Source organism: Symphalangus syndactylus, chromosome 4, assembly GCF_028878055.3.
Source record: "Symphalangus syndactylus isolate Jambi chromosome 4, NHGRI_mSymSyn1-v2.1_pri, whole genome shotgun sequence".
Lineage (NCBI taxonomy): Eukaryota > Metazoa > Chordata > Mammalia > Primates > Hylobatidae > Symphalangus > Symphalangus syndactylus.
In genome coordinates this window covers 31,564,791-31,591,343 of record NC_072426.2, presented here as the reverse complement: position 1 = coordinate 31,591,343, position 26,553 = coordinate 31,564,791, and the positions used below count along the sequence as shown (strand labels likewise).

At 35.6% G+C, this 26,553-nt stretch overlaps 1 long non-coding RNA gene across 3 annotated transcripts in view; it reads right to left on the bottom strand.

Moving 5' to 3' along the window:
- The window catches only part of LOC129480507 (uncharacterized), a 221,950-nt gene that overhangs the window by 19,292 nt on the left and 176,105 nt on the right, over positions 1-26,553 (bottom strand). The window contains exons 5-6 of one of the 3 annotated variants that reach the window (XR_010120468.1): positions 15,952-16,035; positions 14,458-14,558 (exon numbers count right to left, since the gene is read on the bottom strand). The exons of 1 other annotated variant lie outside the window; for it this stretch is intronic. This is a non-coding gene — a long non-coding RNA (uncharacterized lncRNA). The remainder of the gene's footprint in view (positions 1-14,457; positions 14,559-15,951; positions 16,036-26,553) is intronic. One more of the 3 variants, XR_010120469.1, reaches the window with a different exon arrangement.

Below are 26,553 nucleotides of genomic sequence, written 5' to 3'. Positions count from 1 at the left end.
CGGAGTCTTGCTCTGTCGCCCAGGCTGGAGTGCAGTGGCGTGATCTCGGCTCACTGCAAGCTCCGCCTCCCGGGTTCACGCCATTCTCCTGCCTCAGCCTCTCCGAGTAGCTGGGACTACAGGCGCCCGCCACCACGCCCGGCTAATTTTTTGTATTTTTAGTAGAGACGGGGTTTCACCGTGGTCTCGATATCCTGACCTCGTGATCCGCCCGCCTGGGCCTCCCAAAGTGCTGGGATTACAAGCGTGAGCCACCGCGCCCAGCCTTGTCATTCACTTTTTGATCAACATTTTGGTTGTTTCTTGTTTTGAGCTATTTTTGAAACTAACATGGACATTTCTAGAGAAGTCTTTCTGTAGTTTTTTTGTTTTCATAAAATATACATAACATGAAATTTACAACTTTTACCATTTTCAGTTGTACAATTGAGTGGCATTAAGTACATTGACAATGTTGTGCAGCCATCACCATTATACCTTTCCAGAATTTGTTCATCGTATCAAACAGAAACTGTGTACCCATTAAATGATAACTCTCTATTCCCTTTTAGATATGTTTTTACTTATATAAATGCCTAGGTGGGGAATTGCTGGGTCTTATGTTAGGTGTATGTTTAGTTTTATAAGAAATTCCAGAAGTATTTTCCAAAATGATTCTACCATTTTACTCTTCCATCCACAATTCATATGAGCTGTATTTGCTGCACATTCTCATCAACACTTGATATTGTCAGTTGTCAAATTTTTGCCATTCTGGTGGGTGCTCCAACAATTATCCTTAGGTCTAGGTTTCTGTTTATCTACCATCCCCCAGTTTTCTCCTGAATTGTAAAAGCTGGCTCGTATCTGCTCTACAGAGTGTGGGAAGGTGAAAGAGAACAGTAGGGCCAAGCAGTTTCTTCTGAGAATTTTACTCTGAAGATGCGTTTTCTCTTTTCATTCCAGTTCATAGAACACACCTTAATTGCAAGGTCAGAGGTGCCAGTAAGATAAGGAGCAAAATGTGATTTTTAGCTGGGCAACTACTTGTGCTTCTAAATCCTTGGTTTACTTGCCAAAGAAAAAAATAGTTAAGAATGGATCTTGAGAAATGACTACTATACTCATTTGTACTTTCAAAACATATTACAGGTAGGTTTATTTTGTGTTTCTTATTTCAATATTAACTTAAGGTTCCTAGATAGAAAACAAACTGATGCTGTCCTATTTATTTAAAAACCCAAAGGAATGAAGTATTTAATTTATTTTATATTTTTGTGTGATCCAAGATAATATAATTTCCCTACCAAAAAGAGAAGAAGCGAAAAGTTATTCCTGTCTATTTGGTCTTGAATAATAAAATATTAGTGCTGATGGAGACCTTCAGTTAGATCAAACTAGATATAATCATCTTATCCATAATGCTCTGTAATGGGCAATTATATTCTTCTCTTTGAACATTTTAGGTATTAGAAAACTTCATAATTACTTATAAGGCAGCCATTCCAATTCCATGCAACACAAATTGTTAAGAGTGTGTGTATGTGTGTGTGTGTATTGTTGTGTGCATGTTTTAAGTTGGGCCAATATTCACAATCATTTAGTACTTATTAATGTCAATTGATAATTTTACTTTTTTTGTTGAGACCAATTCTCATTTTAGCCTTTTTAAAATAATTTAGAATTTAATGGATTGTTTTTGTAGTTTTGAAACAAGCTTTGATTGATATGTATTGAAAATTCATGTAAAAATGGTTACGTTTATCCTTTTGGCATAAATGACACTGGTGAATACAAATGATTACTTTTGTTAATAGTTTCCTAGGTGTTAGTGTTTACAAAATGAATTATACTATACTCCAGGAAAGTTTATTAAAAATTATAATGAATTAGTCATTGCTGAGTCAAAGTCAAGTCCATAATTTTTTCCTTTAAAGTAAGCCACATTTCAATGCTGCATATAACATTTCTGATACCTAGGGTGCTATTTGGCCAGTAAATGTGTGATTGAAATTCTCTGCATAATACCTTGACTATATGAAGCCTCCAAATTACTTAATTTGCAACTAGTGTAAAGTTTAACCACTCCATTGAGGTCTTGTTGCATTTGAGGGTCTACGTAAATTCCAATATAAATGAAAATCTCTTTAACTCATTCCAAAATATGCAACCTACTTTACTGATCTACTTTAGAAGAACTAGGAAATTGATTAAAAGTATAATACAGTTCACAAATTCATGAACTCCCTTCTGGAATTCCAGAATTTTATACAAAATTATATGCCAAGCCTACATGCCTTCTCTGATAAATTTTTACATATGTTAGTAATCAAAGGTAAGGTCTATAAACTAAATTGTTGATTTAATGATAGATATTGCCACCAAAAATAATTTTATTCTATGTTTTATAGTTTCAGGTAACTCCAATTATCTCAAAGCCCCCAGAAATAGTTTTTTTTATTCTCATAACAACTATTTTGTTTTCATTTTAATTTTAAGTGTAAACCTTGTATACATTTAGGTAACTGAGATACCATTTTTCACTGTCTCATGAAGGTCTTTTATTTGTCATTTCTTTGTTATATAACCTATAAGAAAGATTATGTCAGAAGAAGGTACACCAAATATAATAAAATCTATTGGATAACTACAAAAATTAATTTGGTGATGACCTTTTAAAACACAATTATAACAGATGTATAATTTAATTACATACATGAATATATAATTAAAAATATTATTTGAGAACTGTTCATCCTGTAAGCACATTTTTCCAAAGAAAGGTATAGATTACAAGCTATTAAAAGATACTTACCATTATTATGGAAAAGTAATTTTAAACCACAATAAGCTATTACAACCTACTCATTAGAATGGCTAAAAACAACAATATAACTGACAATACGAAGTTCTGATGAGCATGTGAGGAAATGAGAACCCTCATACACTGCTTGCGGGAATGCAAGAATTGTTAGTGTCTTTGTTCACAAAAGCCAAAAAATTGAAATACCAAGTAGGTGGAAAAATGAATAATGGTATATTTATACAACAGAACACCACTAAAAACTACAAAATCAACATCATGATACATGCAACAATATGGATGAATCTCAAAAGCATTATAGTAAGTGATAAAAGTCAGGCTAATAGAAAATAACTATGTAGAGTAATATACCATTTAGATGATGTGCTAAAAACATACAACATTAGAAGACAGAAATGAGATTAGTGGTTGCCAGGGATGGGGTTGGAGTAACAGAATTGACCACAAAAAATAGTAGAAGGAAATTTTTTCAGTGAAAAAAGTTCTTTATCTTTGACTGATGTGATGCTCATACACCTTATAATACTATATACGTCTGTCAAGTGCATTATATTGCACACTGAAAAAGAGTAGATTTTACTGCATAATTATTTGACCCCAATAAATCTGATAAAAAAGAAAAATTATAAATGCAAATTATGAATGCAACTTTCATCTGCTCCGCCTCCCGCTGATTGCTTAGGGTAACAGGGAAGCTGTACAAAGTGTGTAGAAAATGGAGAATGGTATGTGGAACCAGTGCAGTAAAACTCCATTGAAACTTTCCACTAAACTACTTGAAGGTAACTACAGATCACTACTTGAAGATTTATTTTTTCTTTTTTTGAGGAAAACATAGTCAAATCATAAATAAATGGTTTGGGATCAACATCTTACAAAAGTAATAATATGATTCCAGTCTTTCATTTTCAGTCATATGAACATATATTTATGTTATAAGTCATTAATACATATACAATATATGAAGGTGAATAAAATAGAAACTTATTATCCAGCTTTAAAAATAATAAATGATTCTGAAGTCACTTTGTTTCACTTGCCAGTTGTATTCATCAGCTTTCTTACGAGGATAATCAAGACTATAAAATGTATGCCTATTATGCCCCCTCCTTCTGTCTTAATTTTACTATTTATTTATCATTATTTTAAAATATTTACTTTTTGTTTTTATAGTGTAGATATAATATAAATATTTTTCTGTGACTTTTTACTTGAAATTATATATTTGATGACTGAAGTTGCCTTTTTAAAAATTCTGAACAGCACTGTGATGCTTGAGTATACCAAAATGAAGGTGTCTGTTCCATTATTGATATATAATTATATCATTAAAATACTTTTTATGCTTTGAACAGTGCTATCAGAAACATTCTCATAGATGCCTTGTGGTAGACATATGCTAGATATTCTCAAGAATATCTAACTGAAAGTGGGATTACATGTTTTCATACTATAGATTCCTGAGTTATTTTAAGGGTAGTACTAAATTGTTTTAAAAAGTAGTTTTCTACACAATAAAATATTAGTCAGTTATAAAAAAGAATGAAATCCTGTCATTTGCAACAATGTGGGTGGAACTGAAGGACATTACCTTTGGTGAAATAAGCCTGACACATAAATAAAAATATTGCATATTCTCACTTATATGTAGAAGCTAAAAAAAATTACATTCATGAAGACAGAGAGTAGAATCATGGTTACCAAATGAAGGGAAATGTGATAGGGAAGGGGGAGTAAAGGTTAATAAATACAAAAATACAGTTAGATATAAGGAATAAGATACTAGTGTTCAGTAGCACAATAGGGCAACTATAGTTAACAATAGGGAAAAGAAGTATTTTTTTAGTGATGTAAATGGCAGAATAAGGACTTCCAAAAATCTTTTTTTCCATAAAAGACATGATAACCCTGTTGAAAAATGGTCAAAATCAACTTTTTTAGAGCTCTAGAAATGAGCCATAGCTTGCAAAAACCCAAGGAGCATTTATTCAAGAAAAGCATCTAAATCTCAGTGAGAATAGTGAGCTTTGTGGTATTTTTACTCATCTTGTTTGCATTTCCTTTTCTAACTTTATGGAAGCCTTGAAAGCCCTTCTGCAATCATGGTGAAAACTAGTAGGCTAACATCCAGAGGAGGAGGAAAACATCTTTGGAACTCTTTCCCAAAAATATGTTATTATATCACTGGGTGACAGATACCTGGAAACTCCCCATTCACAGGGCATGTCTTTATTCAAACTGACTCAGAGCTCATTGTTGTCAGCAGAATTTTCTCTAGAAGAATTTGTTGAAAACAATCAGCAGCAATTGTTTAACGTAACAACTGCTTGAGGCAGCAGTAACAGTTCAGGCAAACAAGCCAACCAGAAAATTAAAAGGAAAAGCTGGGGAATTACATGTTCCTTGTTCATCTGAGGCTTTGCAAACCTTCAACATATTTCTGGGATACTAAAAGAATAGAATTTCTGTGAGTGCCCAGAAATAACCAGAGTAGGCCCTAAGCTCTTACCTCAGTGACCTTGAACCTCTCCACAGGCAAGAATAAAAGCTGAGACAGAGTTTAAAAATGTCTTGCAGAACTTCATGGTGTGATCAAACATGCACACAGAACCCCTAGGAAAAGGCTGGGAGGCATATTGATTCCTTTCATTTGAGAAAACAGCTGTATGACCACTAGTCCAAACAAGCACAGACTTCAAAGCCATGCACGATAAACCATATAAGCTTTACACAAATTGTTTAAGACAGTCACTAAGCAAAATTGAGCAGAGGCAGCAACAACCAACAGAAACAATACTTAAGTAGGGGGCAGTAAGAAATCTGATTTCTGGAGTGGCAACACTATATTATTCAACATGTCCAATTTTTGGAAAAAAAAATGTTGATGAAACAAAACAAAATGTGACCCATATTTAGGAAAAAATCAGTGAATACAAACTATTCCTGAGATGTCTATACACTGAACTTACTAGATAAAGATTTAAAACCAACTCTTTTAAATAGCTTCAAAGAAATAAAGGAAAGCCCATCTAAACAATGAGGTATATAAACAATGTCTCACTAAATACAGACTATTAGGAAAGACAGAATGTTTTTTAATTTTCAATCTGTGGGGGTACATAGTAGGTGTATACATTTAGAATATACATGAGATGCTTTGATACAGGCATACAATATATAACAATCACATCAGGGTAAACAGGGCATACAACTCCTCTAGCATTTATCCTTACCTTTTGTTACAAACAATCCAATTATACTTTTTTTATTTGTTTTAAAATGTACAATAAATTATCATTGACTGTAGTCACCCTGTTGTGCTATGATATGCAAGGTCTTATTTTTTCTATTTAATATTTTTGTATACACTGATCATCCCCACTTACCCCTCCCCTTACTGCTCTTCCCAGCCCATGGTAACCATCATTCTACTTTCTACCTCTATGACTTCTATTGTTTTAAATTTGGCTCCCACAAATGAGTGAGAACTAATAATGTTTGTCTTTCTGTGCCTGGATTATTTCACTTAATACAATGACCCCAATTCCATCCAAGTTTTTGCAAATGACAGGATCCCATTCTTTTTTTATGGCTGAATAGTACTTTATTGTGTAGATGTACTACATTTTCTTTATCCACTCATCTGTGAATGAACTCTTAGGTCACCTCCAAATCTGGACTATTGTGAATGGTGTTGCAATAAACATGAGAATGCAGATATCTCTTAAATATACTGTTTTTCTTTCTTTTGGGTATATATCTAGCAGTGAGATTGCTGCATCATATGGAAATTCTATTTTTAACTTTTTGAGGAACCTCAAAATGGCTCTCCTTAGTGGTTGTAATTTACACCCCTCACCCCCACAACAGCGTACAGGAGTTTTCTTTCCTTTACATCTTCACCAGCATTTGTTATTGCCTGACATTTGGATATAAGCCATTTTAACTGGGGTGAAGTGATATTTCATTGCAATTTTCAGTTGCAGTCTCTGATGATCAATAATATTGAGCACCTTTTTATGTGCTTCTTTTCCATTTATGGGTCTTATTTGAGACATGTCTATTCAAATATTTTGCCCATTTTAGATTATTAGATTATTAGATTTTTTCTATGGAGTTTTTTTCAGTTCCTTACATATTCTCTTTATTAATCCTTTCTCAGATGGATAGTTGGGAAATATTTTCTCCCATTTTGTGGGTTGTATTTTCACTTTGTTGATTGTTTCCTTTCCCGTGCAGAAGCTCTTTAACTTGATATGAACCCATTTGTCTATTTTTGTTTTGATTTCCTGTGACTGTGGGGTATTATTCAAGAAACTTTGCCCAGTTCAATGGCCTAGAGAGTTTCTCCAATGTTTTATTGTAGAAGATTTATAGTTTGAGGTCTCAGATTTAAATCTTGAATTCATTTTGATTTAACTTTTGTATTTGGCAAGAGACAGGAGTCTAGTTTTATTCTGCTTATGGATACCCAGTTTTCTCAGCATAATTTATTAAAGAGACTGTCCTTTCTGCAATGTAGGATCTTAGCACCAATGTCAAAAATAAGTTCACTGTAGTCATCTAGATTTGTTTCTGAGTTCTCTATTCTGTTCCACTTGCCCATGTGTCTTTTTAATGCCAGTACAGTGCTGGTTTGGTTACTATAGTTCTGTAGTATAATTTGAAGTCAGGTAATGTGACTTCTCCAGTTTGGTTCTTTTTGCTTAGGGTGGCTTTTGCTATTTGGGAACTTTTGTGGTTCCATATAAATTTTAGGATTGTTTTTTCTATTTATGTAAAGAATGTCATTGGTATTTTGATAGGAATTGCATTGAACCTGTATATTGTTTTGTGTAGTATGGGCATTTTAACAATATTGATTCTTTCAATTCATGAAAATGGAATATCCTGCCATTTTTATGTGTCCTCTTCAATTTCTTATATCAATCTTTTCTTCTTTTTCTTTCTTTCTTTTTTTTTTTCCTCATCTCTCTTTATTACCTGGGCTGGAGTGCAGTGGCACAGTCTCGGCTCACTGCCACCTCTGTTTCCAGGATGTAAATGATTCTCATGTCTCAGGTTCTTAAGTAGCTGGAATTATAGGCATGTGCCACCACAAGAACCTCTTTTTTTTTTTTTTTAATAAAGACCGGGTTTCACCATGTTGACCAGTCTGGTCTTGAACTCCTGGCCTCAAGTGACCTGCCCATCTCAGCCTCCAAAAGTGCTGGTATTACAGGCATGAGCCACCATGTCTGGCTGCATCAATATTTTATACGTTTCATTGTGGACATCTTTCACGTTTTTTTGGTTGATTTCTAGTTATTTAATTTCACTTGTAGCTATTTTTAATGAAATTACTTTCTTTATTTCCTTTTCAGATTGTTTGCTATAGGGACATATAAATGGAACTGATTTCTGTATGTTGATTTTGTATGCTGAAACTTTACTGAATTTATTTATCAGTTCTAGTAGATTTTTTGTGGAATTTTTAGGTTTTTCCAAATATAAGATCACATAATCTGCAAAAAAGCATAAATTGACTTTTTTCTAATTGGGAGGCACTTTATTTCTTCTCTTGTCTGATTGGTCTAGCTAGGATTTCCAGTACTATGCTGAATAACACTGGAAAGTGCTCATGCTTGTCATGTTCCAGATCTTGGAGAAAAGGCTTTCATTTTTTTCCCCATTCAATATGATACTACCTGTGGGTCTGTCATATATGGTTTTTATTGTATTGAAGTATGCTCCTTCTATAGCCAGTTTTTTTTTTTAGGATTTTTATCATGAAGCCATGTTGAATTATATCAAAAATTTTCAGCATCAATAGAAATGATCATATGGTTTTTGTCCTTCATTCTGTTGATATATGTATCCATTGATTGATTTGCATAAGTTGAACTAGGCTTGCATCCCAGGAATAAATCCCACTTGGTCCTAATGAAGGATTTTTGAGTGTGTTTTTGAATTCAGTTAGCTAATGTTTTGTTGAGGAGTTTTACATCAATATTCATTATGGATATTGGCCTGTAGTTTCTTATTTATTTATTTATTTGATGATTCTTTGTCTGATTTTGTTATCAAGGTAATACTGGCTTCATAGAATGAGTCTGGAAGTATTCTCTTCTCCTTTATTTTTCAGAATAGTTTGAGTAGGATTGGTATTAGGTTTTCTTTAAATGTTTGGTAAAATTCAGCAGTGAAGCCTTCAAGTCCTGGGCTTTTCTTTGTGAGGGACTTTTTTACTAGGGCTTTTATATCATTACTTGTTATTGGAGTGTTCAGGTTTTGCATTTCTTCATGGTTCAATCTTGGTAGGTTTATTTGTTTAGGAGTTTATGCATTTCTTCTATGTTTTCCAATTTACTGGCATATAGTTGCTCATAGTAGCCGCTAATGTTCCTTTGAATTACTAAGGGATCAGTTGTTACCTCTCTTTTTTCATCCCTGGTTTTATGCGTATGGACCTTCTCTCTTTTTTTCTTAGTCTGGCTAGTTTGTCAATTTTATTTATCTTTTCGAAAACCAACTTTTCATTTGATTGATTGTCTGTTTTTTTGTTTCAATTTCATTTATCTCTCTTCTTGTCTTTATTATTTCTTCTGCTCATTTTGGGTTTCATTTTCTCTTGCTTTTATAGCTGTTTAGGATGAATGATTAGGTTGTTTATTTCATGTTTTTCTGCTTCTGCAATATAGATGCTTATATCTATAAACTTTCCTGTTAGTACTGCTTTCACTATATCCTATAGGTTTTAGTATATTGTGCTTCCATTATAATTTGTGTCAATAACTTTTTCAATTTACTTCTAAATTTCTGCATTGACTCACATGTTGTTCATGTGGATATTGTTATAATTCCATATGTTTCCATAGTCTCCAAAATTCCTGTTGATAATGATTTCTAGTTTTATTCTATTGTGGTTCGAGAAGACGTCTGATATTTGAATTTCTTTGAATTTTTTGAGATTCATTTTTGAGTTAAGGTATAGTCTATCTTTGAGAAAGGTTCATGTACTGAGGAGAAGAATGTGTATTCTGCAGGTATTGGATGAAATGTTCTGTAAATATCTTTTAGGTCCATTTGGTCTCCAGTACACATTAAGTTTGATGTTCTTTTGTTGATTTTCTGCCTGGATGATCTATTCAATGCTGTAAGTGGAATGTTGAAATCTCCAGCTATTATTTTACTAGGGGCTATCTCTCTCTGTAGCTCTCATAATATTTCCTTTATATATCTTGGTGCTTCAGTGTAGGGTCACATATATGTACAATTGTTATACTCTCATGCTGAATTGATCCATTTGTCATTATATAAAACACTTTTTAAATCTATTTTTATAGTTTTATTTTTCTGGAAACTTATTTTTTCTTGTATATGTATAGTGACTCCTTCACCTTTTGGTTTCCATTTGCATAAAATACCTCTTTTCATTTTTTTTCAGCCTATGTGTGTCTTTATAAGTGAAGTATGTTTCTTATAGGCAAGAAATCATTGGATCTGGGTTTTTTATCCATTCAGCCACTATATGTCTTTTGACTGGAGAGTTTACTCCATTTCCATTCAGTGTTATTATTTATAGGTAAGGACTTAGTCCTGCTATTTTGTTATTTGTTTCCTGGTTGTATTATGGTCTTCTATTCCTTGTTTCCTTCCTTCTTATCTTCCTTTTAGAGAAGATTACTTTAACTTGTAATATATTATAACTTCTTGATTATTATTTTTGTGTATCTATTGTATGTTGATTGAGGTTACCATGAGGCTTACAAATAATATCTCATAAACCATAATTTTAGTCTACTGATGACTTGACACTGCATCACAATCTAACAAGCAATGAGAAAACTAGTAACAACTCTACACAAATTTTGTCCCTCTGCTTTTTAACTTTGTTTGATGTTATTTATATCTTATTGTACTATATCATGAAAAATTGTAGTAATTATTTTCAATCTATTCATGTTTTAGTATTTGTACTCAAGATATGAGTAGTTACATATCACAATTACTGTTATAATCTGTTTTTCTGCATACTTATTATTACACATGAGTTTTGTACCTTCAAATGATTTCTTATTTTCTTGTTGCTCAATAACATTCTTTTCTTTTGTATTGAAGAAATTTCTTTAGCATTTCTTGTAGACATGTCTGGGTTTGATAAATTTCTCTGCTTTTGTTTGTCTGGGAAAGTTTTATTTCTCCTTCATGTTTGAAGGATATTCTCCCTGGATATACTGTTCTAAGGTAATTTTTTTTTTCCTTCAGCATTTTAAATATGTCATACCACTCTTTCCTGACCTGTGAGATTTTTACTGAAAAGTGTGCTACCAGTTATAATGGAGATTCATTGCATATTATTTGATTCTTTTCTCTTGCTGCTTTTAGGATACTTTTTTTATACTTGATCTGTGGGAGTTGATTGTTAAATGTCTTTCAGTAGTCTTATTTGGTTTAAATCTGCTTGGTGTTCTTTAACTTTCGTGTACTTAAATAATGGTATTTTGCTATAAGTATAGAAAGCTGTCTATACTAAGGCAAATGACTCTCAGATTTGCCATTTTAAGGCTATATTCTAGATCCTGAAGATTTTCTGGATCTCTGACTGTGTATTTTCAAATAGCCTTCTTCAAGCTTACTAACTCTTTCTTCTATTTGATAAGTTCTGCTAGTAAGAGACCTTGATGAGTTCTTCAGTATGTCAAAGTTTTTTTTTTAAGTCTACTGCAGCTGAGATGGCATCCAAGCCACAAGACAAAATCCTTCCCATTCTTGCCTCTCCTTTCCACTAGCAGAGAATTTTCTCCCCATGGCCACAACTGCCCTAGCCTGTGGTGAGTACTGCCTGGCTATCATCAATGTTTATTCAAGGTCCAAGGGCTCTTCAGTCAGGTTATGGTGAATACTGTCAGGCCTGAGACCCTTCAATTCAGGGCAGTGGGCTCTCCTTTCACCCAAGGCAGGTCCAGAAATGCCATTCAAGATTCACAGCCTGGAATTGGGGACCCCAAAAACGTGCTTTGTTTTCTACCCAACTGTGGCCAAGCTTGTACCTAAACCATAAGACAAAGTCCCTTTACTGTTACCTCTCCTTTCTTTCAGACAGAAGGACTCTCCTGTAGGCACCACTGCTGGAAATATACTGGGTCATACCTGAAGTCAGCACATCTCTGAGTCTAACCCAAGGCCCAAGATGAGTACTACCTAGTACTGCTGCTGATTATCCAGGTTCCAAGGGCTCTCTAATCAGCAGGTGATAAATCCTGTCAGGACTGAGTCCTTCCCTTTAAAGCATGGGTTCTCTTTTGGCCAGTAGTCTTATTTCTAGAAATAAGAACAGGTATGTGTAGAAATGTCATCTGTAAGCTAGGGCCTGGAATGAAGACCTTAGGACTCTGCCTGGTGCCCTGTCCTAGTGTGTCTGAGCTGGTATTCAAATTACAAGACAAAGTCCTCTTTACTCTTCCCTCTCCTCTCCTCAAGTGGCAGGAATGAATCTCCCATAGAAGTATAAGCTGTGCTGCCTGCATTTAGGGGAGGGGTGGCATAAACACTCCCTTGGCCACCCTGGCTGATGTCTCACTGGGTCTTTTGCCCCCATGTCCATGGGCTCTGAGTTGCCCAGCACCAGGAGTTGTGCAGAAATTGCAGCAATTTTGGCCTAGCCTGCATTTCAGGTTTATTTAACACCTCATTGCACTTTAGCTAACGATAGTGCTTGCCAGAACTCAGGTTCTGGCTGCTGGGATCATGATTCCCTTTTGCTTGGGCTGGTCTACATGCTCCCTTCTTGAGTACTGACTGGGTTCTATTTGGTGTTGCTTTCCTCTGTGACAGGGCAATAATGAGTTCCAATGCAGAATCCCACAACCACTGTGCTCCTCCTCGAGCACACAAATTTTCTCTCAGCTCCACACAGCCACTGCCAGAAAATGGAATAGGGGTGGTGGTGGCTATTTTAGATTCTTTCCTACTCCCTTAAGTACCTCTTTCAAAAATATAAAGTTAAAACCAGGTACTACGATTGCTAACCTGATTTTTGGTTCTCATGAAGTTGCATTTTTGTGTGGGTAGTTTTTCAGTTTTCTGTCCTGCAGAAAGGACAATTAGTGAAGGCATTTATTTGGCCATCTTGTTTTATGCCGTCTTCAGAAATTATTATTTAAAATAGTTAAACATATGTTCTGGATTGGAAAATTAAAAATACTGAAATAAAATATTCCCCTAAAGAGCTAAGTAGCAATTCTCAGCTGAAAGAAAAATTATCAAAGTTAATGACTGATCAACTGAGGAAGAAAAATAAGAAGTGAAGAAATGTAGATAGAGCCATAAAGTACTGTGAAACACCATCTGAATACCAACAAACACATAATGAGTGTTCCAGAAGAGAGAGAGAATGTGACAGACCATTTGAATAAATAGTGGCAAATATTTTTATTTTTGATAAAAACCATTATAGGATCTACACCTAGGCATGCCGTAATTAAAATATTAACAGCTAAAAAGTGTGAGAGAACCTTGAAGGCAATAAGAGAGACAGGAGTCTTTGTCTACAAGGGAATATCAGGAACATTAAGAGCTGATTTCTTAGAAAAAATCATGGGGCCAGAAGGCAATGAGATAACATATTCCAAGTACAGAAGGAAAAGACTGACAACCAAGAATTCTATGTTCAGTAAAACTAACCTTAAAAATGAAGGCTAAAAGAATAAATTAAGATATACTTAGATAAACAAAAACAGAGAATTTGATGCTATCAGACCTGCTGTATAAGAAATACTAATAGAAATCCCTCAGTTTGAAATGAAAGAACACAAGACAATAACTCAAATCCACATCAAGAATAAAGGGCTCCAATAATAATAAATACAAAGTTAATGTCTTTTATAAATATAATAAAAAGGAATTTTGTTTATAACTTTTTTCGTTATCTGATTAAAAATTAAACTACATGAAGGAATTATTATAAATCAGTATTAATAAACATACTATGTAAAAATATATTATTTGCAGGATAATAATATACCAAATAAAGGGGAAGTACAATATTTGCTATCTAAGAACAAAGCTTTTGTTTACTTTTCATTAAGTTTGTTTTAATCATAAGTTACGAGTTAATGTGCAAATGTAAGTCATAGAAAAAATCACAACGAATATTACATAACACTTTGACACGAGTGAAGTTAAAAAAACAGAAAAACTTATGGGCTGTAGCTAAAGAAGTGCTGAGATAAAGCACATAGCTATAATGCCTATATAAATATGAAGACAGATATTAAATCAGTAAACTAAACTTCCTCCTTAAGAAACTAAAAAAATAGAGTAATTCATACTCAAAGCATGCAGGAGGAAGGAAGTAATAAAGAGATGAAATAAACAAATAAAATATAACTAACAAAACAATAGGAAAAGCCATGAAACCGAAAGTTAGTTCTTTGAGTCAACAAAATTGATAAATCTTTATGTAGAAAAAACAAAAAAAATGGAAATAATAAAAATCAGGGAGGATGAGACATTAGCACCATGTTACATAAATAAAAAGTGTCATAAGGGAGTATTATAAAAATGTATACCAACAAATTAAATAGCCTATGTGTCTTAGTCCATTTTGTGTTATAATAAAAGAATACCTGAGACTCGGTAATTTATAATGAAAGCAAGTTTATTAAACTCACTGTTCTGCAGGCTGAAAGCGTCAAGGGCATAGCCTTGGCTTCTGGCAATGGCTTTCATTCTGTGACAACGTTATGGAGAAGGTCAAATGGGAAGTGAACACCTATGAAAAGATGAAAACATGAAGATTCCCTGGCTTCATAACAACCCACTCTCAAGGGCAGCAAATAACCTCTGTGAAAACTAATCCAGTCTCAAGAGAGTAAGAACTCATTACCTCAAGTATGTACCATTAAGATTGATTCACCTCATAACCCAACATCTCCCACTAGGCTCCACTTCCCAACACTACCACATGGGGGTTCAAATTTCATCATGAACTTTGGAGGGGACAGATAATCCATACCCAAACCATAGCACTAGCTGAAATACACAAATTCCTAGAATGATACAAACCTGACAAGAAAAAACAAAATCTGAATAGACCCACAACAAGTAGAGAGATTGAAATATTAATAACAAAATTTATCAGAAAGGAATGCTCCTGATTGGATACCATCACTGATAGATTTTACTAAATGCTTACAGAAAAATAATAGCAATGTGTCACAAATTCTTCTAAAAAATTGTAGAGGCAGAAACACTTCCCAACTTCCAGGACAGATTTATCTGATACCAAGACTAGATAAAGACATCACAAGAAAAGAGAACTATAGGCCAATACTCCTTATGAATACGGACATAAAAATAATTGACAAAAATTGCAAACAGAATCCAGAAGTAAGGAAGATTTATCCCGGAAGTGAAAGGAGTTTTCTTTTTCACCATTTAAAAGTAAATTAATTTAATATAGCATATTGATAAAATAACAAAAATCACATTATCCTCTCAATAGATGCATAGCAAGTATTTGACATATCTAATACACTTTTGTGATCAAAACATTTTACAAACTAGGAATATAAGGCAATGTAATCAACAAGATAAGAGATATTTATGAAAAATTCACTGCTAACATCATGATTATTGGTGAAAGAGAGAAAGCTCTCCTCCTAACACTTGGAACAAGAAAAAGATGCTCATTATTGTAATTTCTATTCAATATTGTTTTGGAGGTTCTAGCTAAGACAATTACATTAGAAAAATAAATAGAAGGTAACCAGATTGGGAAGATAGAAGTAAAATAATCTGTATTTGCAAATATTGCTTATATAAAATCCTAAATAATAATAAAAAGAAACTATTAGAGCTGATAAACAAGTTCAGTAAGGTTACAAAATATAAGGCCAATATCCAGAATATATAAAAACATTCACAATTCTACAACCAAAAGAAAAACTACTCAATTATAAAACAGGCAAAGTATTTCAGTAGACATTCCTCCAAAGAAGATACACAAATAGTTCATAAGCACATAAAAAGGTGCTATCATGGGTCATTAGGGAGATGTATATCAAAACCACAGTGAGATATTATTTAACATGCATTTTGGTGAGAGTGAGGAGAAAATAAAACCCTCATACATTACCAATATGAATATAAAATTGTGCAATTACTTTGGAACACAGTAATTCACCAGAAAGTTCAGTATAGTGTTATTCCATGACTGAGCAATTCCTCTACTGAGTTTATCACGATACCTGGAAATGATGTAAACATAAAACGTGTATATGAATGTTCTTAGCAACTTCATTCATATTAGCCAAAAGAATGAAACAACTCAAATGTCCATCAACTAATGAATGGACAAACATAATATGGCATATCACGACAACAAAATATTTTTGGTCATAAAAATTAAGTACTAATAAATGCTACTGCATTAATGAACCTGGAAAATACAGTGATAAGTGAAATAACCCAGACAATAAAAGCGAAAACATAGTATGGTTTTATTCATACAGAGTGTTCATAATAGGCAAATCCATAGACCCTGAGAGTAGATGAATAACTGCCATGTACCAAAAGGAGGGTAGAAAGGGTACTGTTGAAGGAATAAGGACTGACTGCCAATTGGGATATGAGGATTAATTTTTAGATTATGAAAATATTTTTGAATTAGGGGAATACTTAAATACTTTTTATCCAGGGGATTAAGATAGTTTTGGTAAAATGACTACTACTTATTTTGTGAGTGTGTGTGTGTATATATATATATACATATATTTTAATATTTTTCCCATCTTTCACAATTTCTTTTTAGTATAAAGCATTCTAATTAAATTTTGCATATTGGTCTTATTTCTAAATAGCATTATTATACTCACTAATGAAAAAAATTATATAGACCCTATATTATCTAAAGATAATTATGGTTTTATTTTTTTTCCTTCAAATCTCAATATTTTTCATTTGTTTATCTTGGGTTTTCTATTTTGGTTCATTTGATTATGCTAAGTAGAAACCCTGTTATAATGTGAACAAAACTAGTGATAGCAATCTCCATGTACTGGTTCCTGAAAGAACCATTGACAGAGCATTTTCAATGCTCTGTCAATATTTACAACGCTCCAAAAGGTGTTTGTTGCTAAGACATTCATAAGAGAATCCTAACAAACTGTCTATCAAAGATGAAATGAGATTCACATTGTACAGAGGTGGTATTCTCCAATGGAGAAAGTTCATAATTACTGTTGTGAGAACTGTAGTGTTTAGAATGAAATCAAATAGTTTAAATAATAAAGTTCTTTATCTTTCCCTGGAGCACTTTTCCTAATTCTTGCTCTTTTATTATTTCAAAATCCCCTACAATTGAGTATATTATCTAAGCAGAATTATTAAGTTTAATGTGTGTTTCTTGAGAACCTACTATATACTACATGATAATTTGACAATTATTACTGTCATGAATATATATTTGCTTAGAGTAATTTTTCTGTTGAATATATATCCTACCCTCAAACAATTTCCTTTTGAAATTATATAGGAATTATATTTGTGGAATTATATGTCTATCCAGAAAGGGAGAATCAGTTTTTGACATCTGTTTTCTAGGGCTCCACCATTACTTTCATCTCCCTTAATTAACTCCTCTAAATATTTTCATATTTAATCGATTATTGAACCAATGAGTAGAAAGAATCATAACAAACAGAAGACCAGGGAAGTTGAAATACTCAAGATCAAACAATTGTTTAGTACTAAGACTATTGTGTATTTCTTATTTTCCCACAATGCCATTTCCAGAATTCATATAATAGTATTATAATTTACTGAAGCATTAGTATATGTCAGACAGTGTGAGAATATTTTTTAACGGATTTGCACAACTAATCTCCACAATAGAGCTATTTATTCTTGTTTTTTAAAATTTACAAATTTATAGGCATTAAGAGAGTTTTCCTATGTATTGCCCAGATTAATCCAACTTGTAAAGGGTACAGTGGTGGGATGGGAACCCAGGCAGTAAGAGATTAGCTCTTCCCACATGACCTGCTTTGCTATACTGCATGCTATACATGACTAGTGAGTGCTACACATTTCTCTATTTAACACTTGTACAAATACTAATCCAGAAAATTATTTTTTAAACTAATTTTTATTTGGCACTTGCAGGGGATTGGCTCTAGGCCCTCTGTGGATACCAAAATCTGTGGTTGCACGAGTTCTTGATATATAATGATGTAGTATTTGCATATATAACTTATGCACATGCTCCCATATGCTTTAAATCACCTCTAGATTATTGATAATATCCAATGTGATGTAAATTCTATGTAAGTAGTTGTCATACTGTATTTTAACATTTGTATTATTTTTATTGTTGTATGGTTACTTTGTATTTTTTTATATATTTATTATCCACAGTTGGTTGAATCCACAGATGTGAAACCTGTGGATACGAGGGGCCAGATTGTTGCTTTTACTCATGGAATTATTATCACACACAAACTTTTCAGGAGTTGTTGATTTAAGATTAACACCCATAATCCGTATGGCAGAGTTACATGTCTATTAAGCCTTTCATTAGGATAGACTGGGATTTAGAAAAACTCTCTGAGCTCTCAAATTATCGCAGGATTCATTGTTATTAGAAATTCACCAGGACTTGAAATTGATGATGCTAATTTCCTAAAAAACTAAGAAGAGCAAGGTAAAGTCACTGACTTCTATATTATTTTCACACACATATGTCAAAGTAAACATTGCACTTGTCAAAGTTAAACAGGCAAGAAAGGTGACTGCAATACGGGCAGAGGTCAGATGGAACTCAGTCTGAGCTCTCAACTCAACTCTGGCAAAACAAAGAGCAAAAGAGTTTTTGAAAGCTGGGGTCAGGGAGATCATAGACTATCTGTGTTAGCTAATTGGCATCAGCCAAATGACATGAGGTAGTTTTACAACTTAGAGCAATGCACCCTCCAAAGTTAGACTCCCACGCTCCTGCAGAGACTAGAAGAGAGGGACACTATCTTCATTGATGATTGCATTTCAAAGAGATGGCTCCCAGGTCCTTGAGTTGTGAAACTGGCAGGAGGCTTTTAAAAAGATTTACATCTCAAAGGGGCAGAGAAAGAATTTGCAATTACAAATATTCTAAAGTGATGCTCTAAGGAAAGCAAGGTTAGGGACCCAGAGGCAGAAAAAAAAAACCCTTCTAAAATTTAGTCATACTGAGAAAATCTTTAAAGCTATATCAATCATTTATATGAAATACACAGACACAGAAACATAGACACACACACACGCACACACACACACCAGAATTGAAACAAAAAAGTGAAAGGATAATCTCCTCATAGCATAGTCAGGACGCTTAAGAAGGAAACATGCATATTCTAGAGATTTAGAAGTATATTTTAATTTTTCAAAATGTTTGGTTGAGACAATTATTTCCAGTTTTAGGTCCAGCTTTTGGTCCAATTCAAAATTGTAATTTTGAGTCTTTAATTCCTTTTCTTGATAAATGGAAATCATAAAGGTTTTGTGCTCTGTCTCAATATTCAAAGCTTCATTAAATATTGAGCATAAACTCTTGGTAAATAAATACATATGCATGTGTATGTGTGTGTGTGCATGTGTGTGTGTGTGTAAATATAAATAACATTATCAAAGGACTAACTGATTTACATAAATATCAGAGGGATAATTTTTTGAGGAGTCTTTGTGCCAGATTAAAATTGTATTGTTGAGAAAAGCTATAATATCCAGATAAACAGTTTTAGAAAGAGTGCTACACTTCCAGTTACTTTAAGCTGATATTATAAATAATTTTATACATAAAATTAGCTCTCAGTCAAAATGAATGTCTTGATAAAGATACACTGAAAATTTTGCCATAAACATTTCTGTATCCATTTCTTCTACTATATAATTTCTTTTTCATATGAGCTATAAATGAGTTATTTACAGCTGAATCTCAAGTAGATTGGGCTCTCCAGTAAAATATACTTTGTTTATTTTGGTGATTATGCTTCCTTTTCCAATCCAATTGCTTTTGCCCAGATTCTTTCCTGACATCCATATTCAATGACAAATTCTATTCTCCAAAGACACTTTTCAGCATGTGTTTGCTGGCTGAATAATCTTCTTATTGCTGATGAAACAATTATTAATAACACATTTTTCATATTACATCTCAATATATTAGACATAGTTTAGATGGAGAGAATAAAATGTTTATAGATTTGCCAGATTAGTTTCAGAAGTTGAAATTCTTTTCACTGCTCTATATAATTAGTCCTTAAGCCTTTGTAACCCTAATTAATAAATGATTATAAAAGATTACCACTATTGTTATTATGATTGTTATTTGCTTGTTTGTTTATTTCAACAACCAAACTTCTATGTCATATTCTTTTATTTCTTCTACTTAATAACATTAATAATCATTAGTTCCTTAATCAGTTCAATTATTAGCTCATCTGCAGAATGATTCTGAGAATATCCTACAGTCTCTATCAGGGACCTGTGCACAATGGGAATGTCAAATATATATAATATTACAGAATAAAATTTAATAAGAAGTGGACAAAATACAACAGAGTATATATACATATGCTTGTAATCGCCAAGTTTTTCCTGCCCCCTGCACAAATAAAGTCCACAGCACTGCAGTAAAGAAAGAGTGTAAAAGACACAAGGCTGGCCATATCATGTGGGAGATGGAGTTAGTACTCAAATCAATCTCTTTCAAAGCTCATAGATGAGTGGTTTTCAAAGGCAGTTTGGGGGAAGGATGTATTAGTCAGGGTTCTCTAGAGGAATAGAACTAATTATATATATATATATATAGAGAGAGAGAGAGAGACAGAGAGAGAGAGAGAGAGTTTATTAAATATTAACTCACATGATCACAAGGTCCCACAATAGGCTATCTAAAAGCTGAGGAGAAGGGAGAGCCAGTCCAAGTCCCAAAACTGAAGAACCTGGAGTCCGATGTTTGAGGGCAGGAAGCACCCAGCATGGGAAAAAGATGTAGGCTGGGAGGCTAGGCCAGTCTAGTCTTTTCATGATTTTCTGCCTGCTTTTTATTCTAGCCACGTTGGTAACTGATTAGATGGTGCCAACCCAGATTAAGGGTGGGACTGCCTTTCCCAGCCCACTGACTCAAATGCTATTCTCCTTTGACAGCACCCTCACAGACACACCCAGGATCAATACTGTGCATCCTTCAATCCAATCAGGTTGATACTCAGTATTAACCATCACAAGTCTACCTTTTGTTAACTTGAAGACACACACATCTCATGAGATTATACATAATCTTCAGATAAAGACAATAATAATGTCATAATTATGCCTAACATAATACAACTATCCTTCATAAACTGGACACACCAATCCCCAACCCAAATGCTATTACATAAAGTTAACAATACTTAAATACTGATATGAAATCAATAAATGTTATGTCACATGATAAAGGAAAAAGGCAGTAAAATAAAGATATTTTCCCAGTACAAGTGGATAAATGCACAAATATGTTTTTAACAAAAGAAGGAGGAAATATTCATGACAATTACAGTCCTTGTTTTTGCAGCTGGTCATGTGGTCATAGCTGGTATCAATGACTACCTTCTTCTACTACTCATTCTATATTCCCTTTGCCTTCAGCAAGCACCTCAGCAAGCCATGGTTTTTTTTTGTTTTTTGTTTTTTTTTCCCTAGTGGAGTGACCCAAACCTTAATTCCTGAAGAGTCTGAGCCATTTCTTGTCCTGCCTGGATTGGATTATTGTAGTTTCACATTGACCTTAATCATGGGGCATGGTAAATATTAAGAGATGCCCCAATAGATCTCCTGTATTCCATGCATACTCTTCCTTACCTCTGTTGTAGAGTAGTAGACTGATTTTATCTTGATAGTCTGGACCAATCACCCAGCCAACACTGTATCTCTCCTTAGCCTATTGACTTAAAGGTAGGAGGAGCCCAAAGTATCCAGGTGGCAATCTTAACTTCAATTTATTCAAATTGTTGTGTCTCCTAGGGGCAGCATTCCTCGCTCTGGAACTAAGACCTCTGGGCAAGCAGAATGTAATGTCATGGGAACAGGAAGCAAAAATTTTGCTAGTGGATCACTAGGGGTGATGGTGAGTGGTACCACTTTCACTTCCACCCCTTGATTCCTGGACACATGCATCCTGGCTATGGGAGAAACAGTACCATATATTGGATGCTGATTCACAGCATACATGGCCTTCTGGAGAACGTTTCCCAGCTTTGTATCGTCATCTAGTTGGCATTATAATTGTGACTTCAGAAGGCCAATCCACCATTATGTCAATTCAGCTGCTTCAGGATGATGGGGAACATGGTAAGACCAATGAATTCCATGAGCATGAGCCCACAGCTACGCTTCTTTAGCTCTAAAGTGAGTGCCTTGCTCAGAGGCAATGCTGTGTGGAACACCATGATGGTGGAAAAGGCATTCCATCAGTCCACAGATGGTAGTTTTAGGAGAAGCATTGAGTGCAAGATAGGCAAACCCATATCCGGGGTAAGTGTCTATTCCAGTGAGGACAAACCTCTGTCCTTTCCATGATGGAAGAGGTCCAACATAATCAACCTGCCATCAGGTAGCTGGCTTATCACCCCGAGGAATGGTACCATATTGGGGGCTCAGTGTTGGTCTCTGCTGCTGGCAAATTGGGCACTCAGCAGTGGCCACAGCCAGGTCAGCCTTGGTAAGCAGAAGTCCACGTTGCTGAGCCCACGTGTAACATCCATCCCTGCCACCATGGCCACTTTGTTCGTGGGCCCACTGGGTGATGACATGGGTGGCTGGGGAAAGAGGCTGAGTGCTAACAACAGAACAGGTCATATTATCCACTCGATTATTAAAATCCTCCTCTGCTGAGGTCACCCGCTGGTGAACATTCACATAGGATACAAATAACTTCACAATTTCTGACCACTCTCCATCCACATGCCTCTTCCCCACATACGTTTGTCACCAATTTTCCAATCGTGCTTCTTCCAACTTCCTTGACCATCCAGCTAAACTATTGTTACAGCTCATGAATCAGTATATAATCGCATATCTGGCCATTTCTACTTCCATGAAAAGTGCACAGCCAGGTTCACTGCTCAGAGTTCTGCCCAATGAGAAGATTTCCCTTCACTGCTGTCCTTCAGGGATGTCCTAGAAAGGAACTGTAGTGCTGCAGCTGTCAACTTTCGGGTGGTGCCTGTATATCATGCAGAACCATCTGTGAACCATGCCCTACTCTTCTCTTCCTCTGTCAACTGATCATAGGGAATTCCCCATAAGGCCACTGGTACAGGCTGGGGGAGAGAAGGCAGCGTGGCAGGAGTGGAAACCATGGACTTTTGAGCCACTTCTTCATGTAAATCACTTTTGCCTTCAGGACCTGCTCAAATCTGATCACATATATATACCACTTGCATTTGATGATGGAATGCTGCTGTGCATGAGCCACTTTATAACTAGATGGGTCAGAAAGCACCCAGTTCATAAGAGGCAGTTCAGGTCACATGGTGACTTGATGACCCATTGCCAAATGTTCTGTTTCCACCAAAGCCCAGTAACAGGCCAAGAGCTCTCTCTCAAAAGGAGAGTAGTTATCTGAAGAAGACGGCAGGGACTTGCAAAATCTTAGATGCCTCGGCTGTGATTCACCTATGGGGACTTGCCAAAGGCTCCAAACAGTATCTTCATCTGCCACTGACACCTCAACACCATCGGATCTGTTGGGTCATATGGCTTAAGTGGCAGAGCAGCTTGCACAGCAGCCTGGACCTGATGGAGAGTCTTCTCCTGTTGTGAACCCAACTCAAAACTGGCAGCCTTTCGCGTCACTCAATAAATGGGCCAGAGGAACACACCCAAATGAGGAATGCATTGCGTCCAAAACCCAAATAGACCCACTAGGTGCTGTGCCTCTTTCTCGGTTGTAGGAGGGGCCAAATGCAGCAACTTATCCTTTACCTTAGAAGCAATATCTCAACAGGCCCCACACCACTGGACCCCTAGAAATTTTACTAAGGTAAAGTCCCTGAATTTTAATTGGATTTATTTCCCATCCCCTAGCCCGCAAATGTCTCACCAGTAAGTCCAGCATGTTTGCTACTTCTTGCTCACTGAGTCCAACCAATATAATGTCATCAATGTAATGGACCAGAGTGATATCTTGTGGAAGTGGAGAGTGATCAGGGTCTCTCCAAATAAGATGACACAAAGCTAGAGAGTTGATATACCCCTGAGGTAGGACAGTAAAAGTATATTGCTGACCTTGCCAGCTGAAGGCAAATTGCTTCTGGTGGGCCTTAGGGACGGGAATGGAGAAAAATGCATTTGCCAAGTCAGTGGCTCCATACCAGATATCGGGAGATGTGTTAATTTCCTCAAGCAATAAAACTGCATCTGGTACAGCAGCTGCAATTAGAGTCACCCCATGGTTAAGCCTATGATAATCCACTGCCATTTTCCAAGATCCATCTCTTTTCTGCATAGGCCAAATGGGAGAGTTGAATGGGGATGTCATGGAAATCATCACTCCTGCATCTTTCAAGTTCTTGATGGTGGCACTAATCTCCGCAGTCCCTCCAGGGATGTGATATTGTTTTTGATTTACTATTCTTCTAGGTAGAGGCAGCTCTGATGGGTTCCATTTGTCCTTTCCCACCATAGTAGCCCTCACCCTACCAGTCAGGGAGCCAATATGGTCTTTCTGCCAGCTGCTAAGTATGTCTGTGCCAATTATGCATTCTAGCACTGAGGAAATGACTACAGGATGAGACCAGGGACCCACTAGACCCACTGTAAGTTGGACCTGAGCTAAAACTCTATTGATTACCTGACCTCAATAAGCCCTTACTTAACTGGAGCACCGTGATGACGTTTTGGGTCCCCTGGAATCAATGTCAGCTCAGAGCCAATGTCCAGTAGTCCCCAAAATGTTTGATAATTTCCCTTTCCCCAATGCACAGTTACACTGGTAAAAAGCTGGAAGTCTCCTTGGTGAAGGAAGGGAGAAAGATTAACAGCATAAATTGTCAGTAGTGTAGTTGGTTCCTTCCTCAAAGGGAGCTGGCCTCCCCTTCACTCAAGAGATTCTAGGTGTGTAAACTGGCACAAATTTAAAAATTCATTGAGGAGCCATGATTCTCTGTTTTTAAAATTCAAATTAGTTTTTTGTCCATTTGACCTAGAAGTTTTCTACTTACATAAATTAAGTAGAAATGCAGTAGGCTTCCTATCAATTTCACTTCGAAGAACACTGTGATTAATTAGCCAACGCCAGAGCTCAACATAAGTCAGATTATTCTGATTGCCACTTTGCCTCTTCTGTCCATTACAGTAGCTACGCCCACTTTGCATTTGATGGTTGAGTGCTGCCACTTCGCCCCTGCCACCTCAGGATCCAATTATTCCCATTGTATTTAAATTTTGTAGTTGAGTGACTAACTGCGGCTCCCACTGTTAGCTCTGACATACAGAGAAGAGCAACTACAGGGCTCTTCAAAGATGTAGGTGCTGTCCTCACAAATCTATTGCACAAGGCATTGGCCAAGGGTATATCTTCTGGGCCCTCCCAGCTCAGATGATAGGTATAAAATGACTAACCTACTCCATGATCCCAATCTCCTTAAGCCTTTGGATCCCTTCCTCTACATTAAACTAAGGGATATCACGCATTTCCAGCTCGCTCACATGGGCCATATATTAATCCATATATCAGCTAACCAAGAAAATAAACTATTAGAACCTTTTTTAACTCCCTCAACTGCAACATTAAATGAAGATTCCCTACTTAGTGGGCCCAAATCAATAAATTCAGCCTGATCCAATCAACTTTGTGTTCCTTCCATCATTATCCCACACCCTTAATATCCATTCCCATGCCTATTCTCAAGATTTATGCTCATACGAATTAGAAAACTCAAGCAGTTCTTTTCGAGTGTAGCATACCTCCTCATGGGTCACACTCTGAACCTTACCTCTAGGGCCCCACCAGTACTTTAGTCTAGTTATAGGTCTAGAAGCAAACAGGGGTGTTGGGGGTGACTTCGGAGGAGAATCAACATTATCTTGCCTGGCGACTGCCTCAGTGGAGGCCATCACTGTTGTCTCAGGCAGTGCAGGGTTTATCTCCTCAAACAAATGTGTAAAGGCTGATGGCAGCATGGGTTGGGGAGGGGATGTTGCCACTATTGGGGATGGGGAAGCTATTTCTTCTAGCAAAAAAAGTTCATCAGAGGTTACAAACTCAGTGTCCCCAACATCATCAGGGTCCTCCCACACATCCCCATTACAAGTTGCACATTCTCATTCTTTTCCAATCAATCCCCTGACTTTAACAGGAAACACCTGGCGAGGCTATGCATGCACCTTTCATTGCATGTCAACCACTCTCATGATAAGAGCCGTGTCTGTTTTTCCACAATTTCAGCTCTTTCTCTCCAGAAGATAAGACTCTCACTCAGGGCAATCTTAGCAGATTTGAGGCTGAGTATCCACTTCTGAATCCAGGAGGTAGAATTCCTCATTTCCTCATTTTTTTCATCATTTTGTCCACTGAACTTAGGAGCAACCAACCTCCTTCATTACGTTTCTTGGTTCTCCAGATATGGTCAAACGTATTATATAGAGTCACTAAACTCCTTGCCTCTCATGAGCACAGAATCAAGAGTGTCAAATGCATTTATTTTACATAACTCTCTAAACAATTTACACCAAGGACTCTCAGTGTT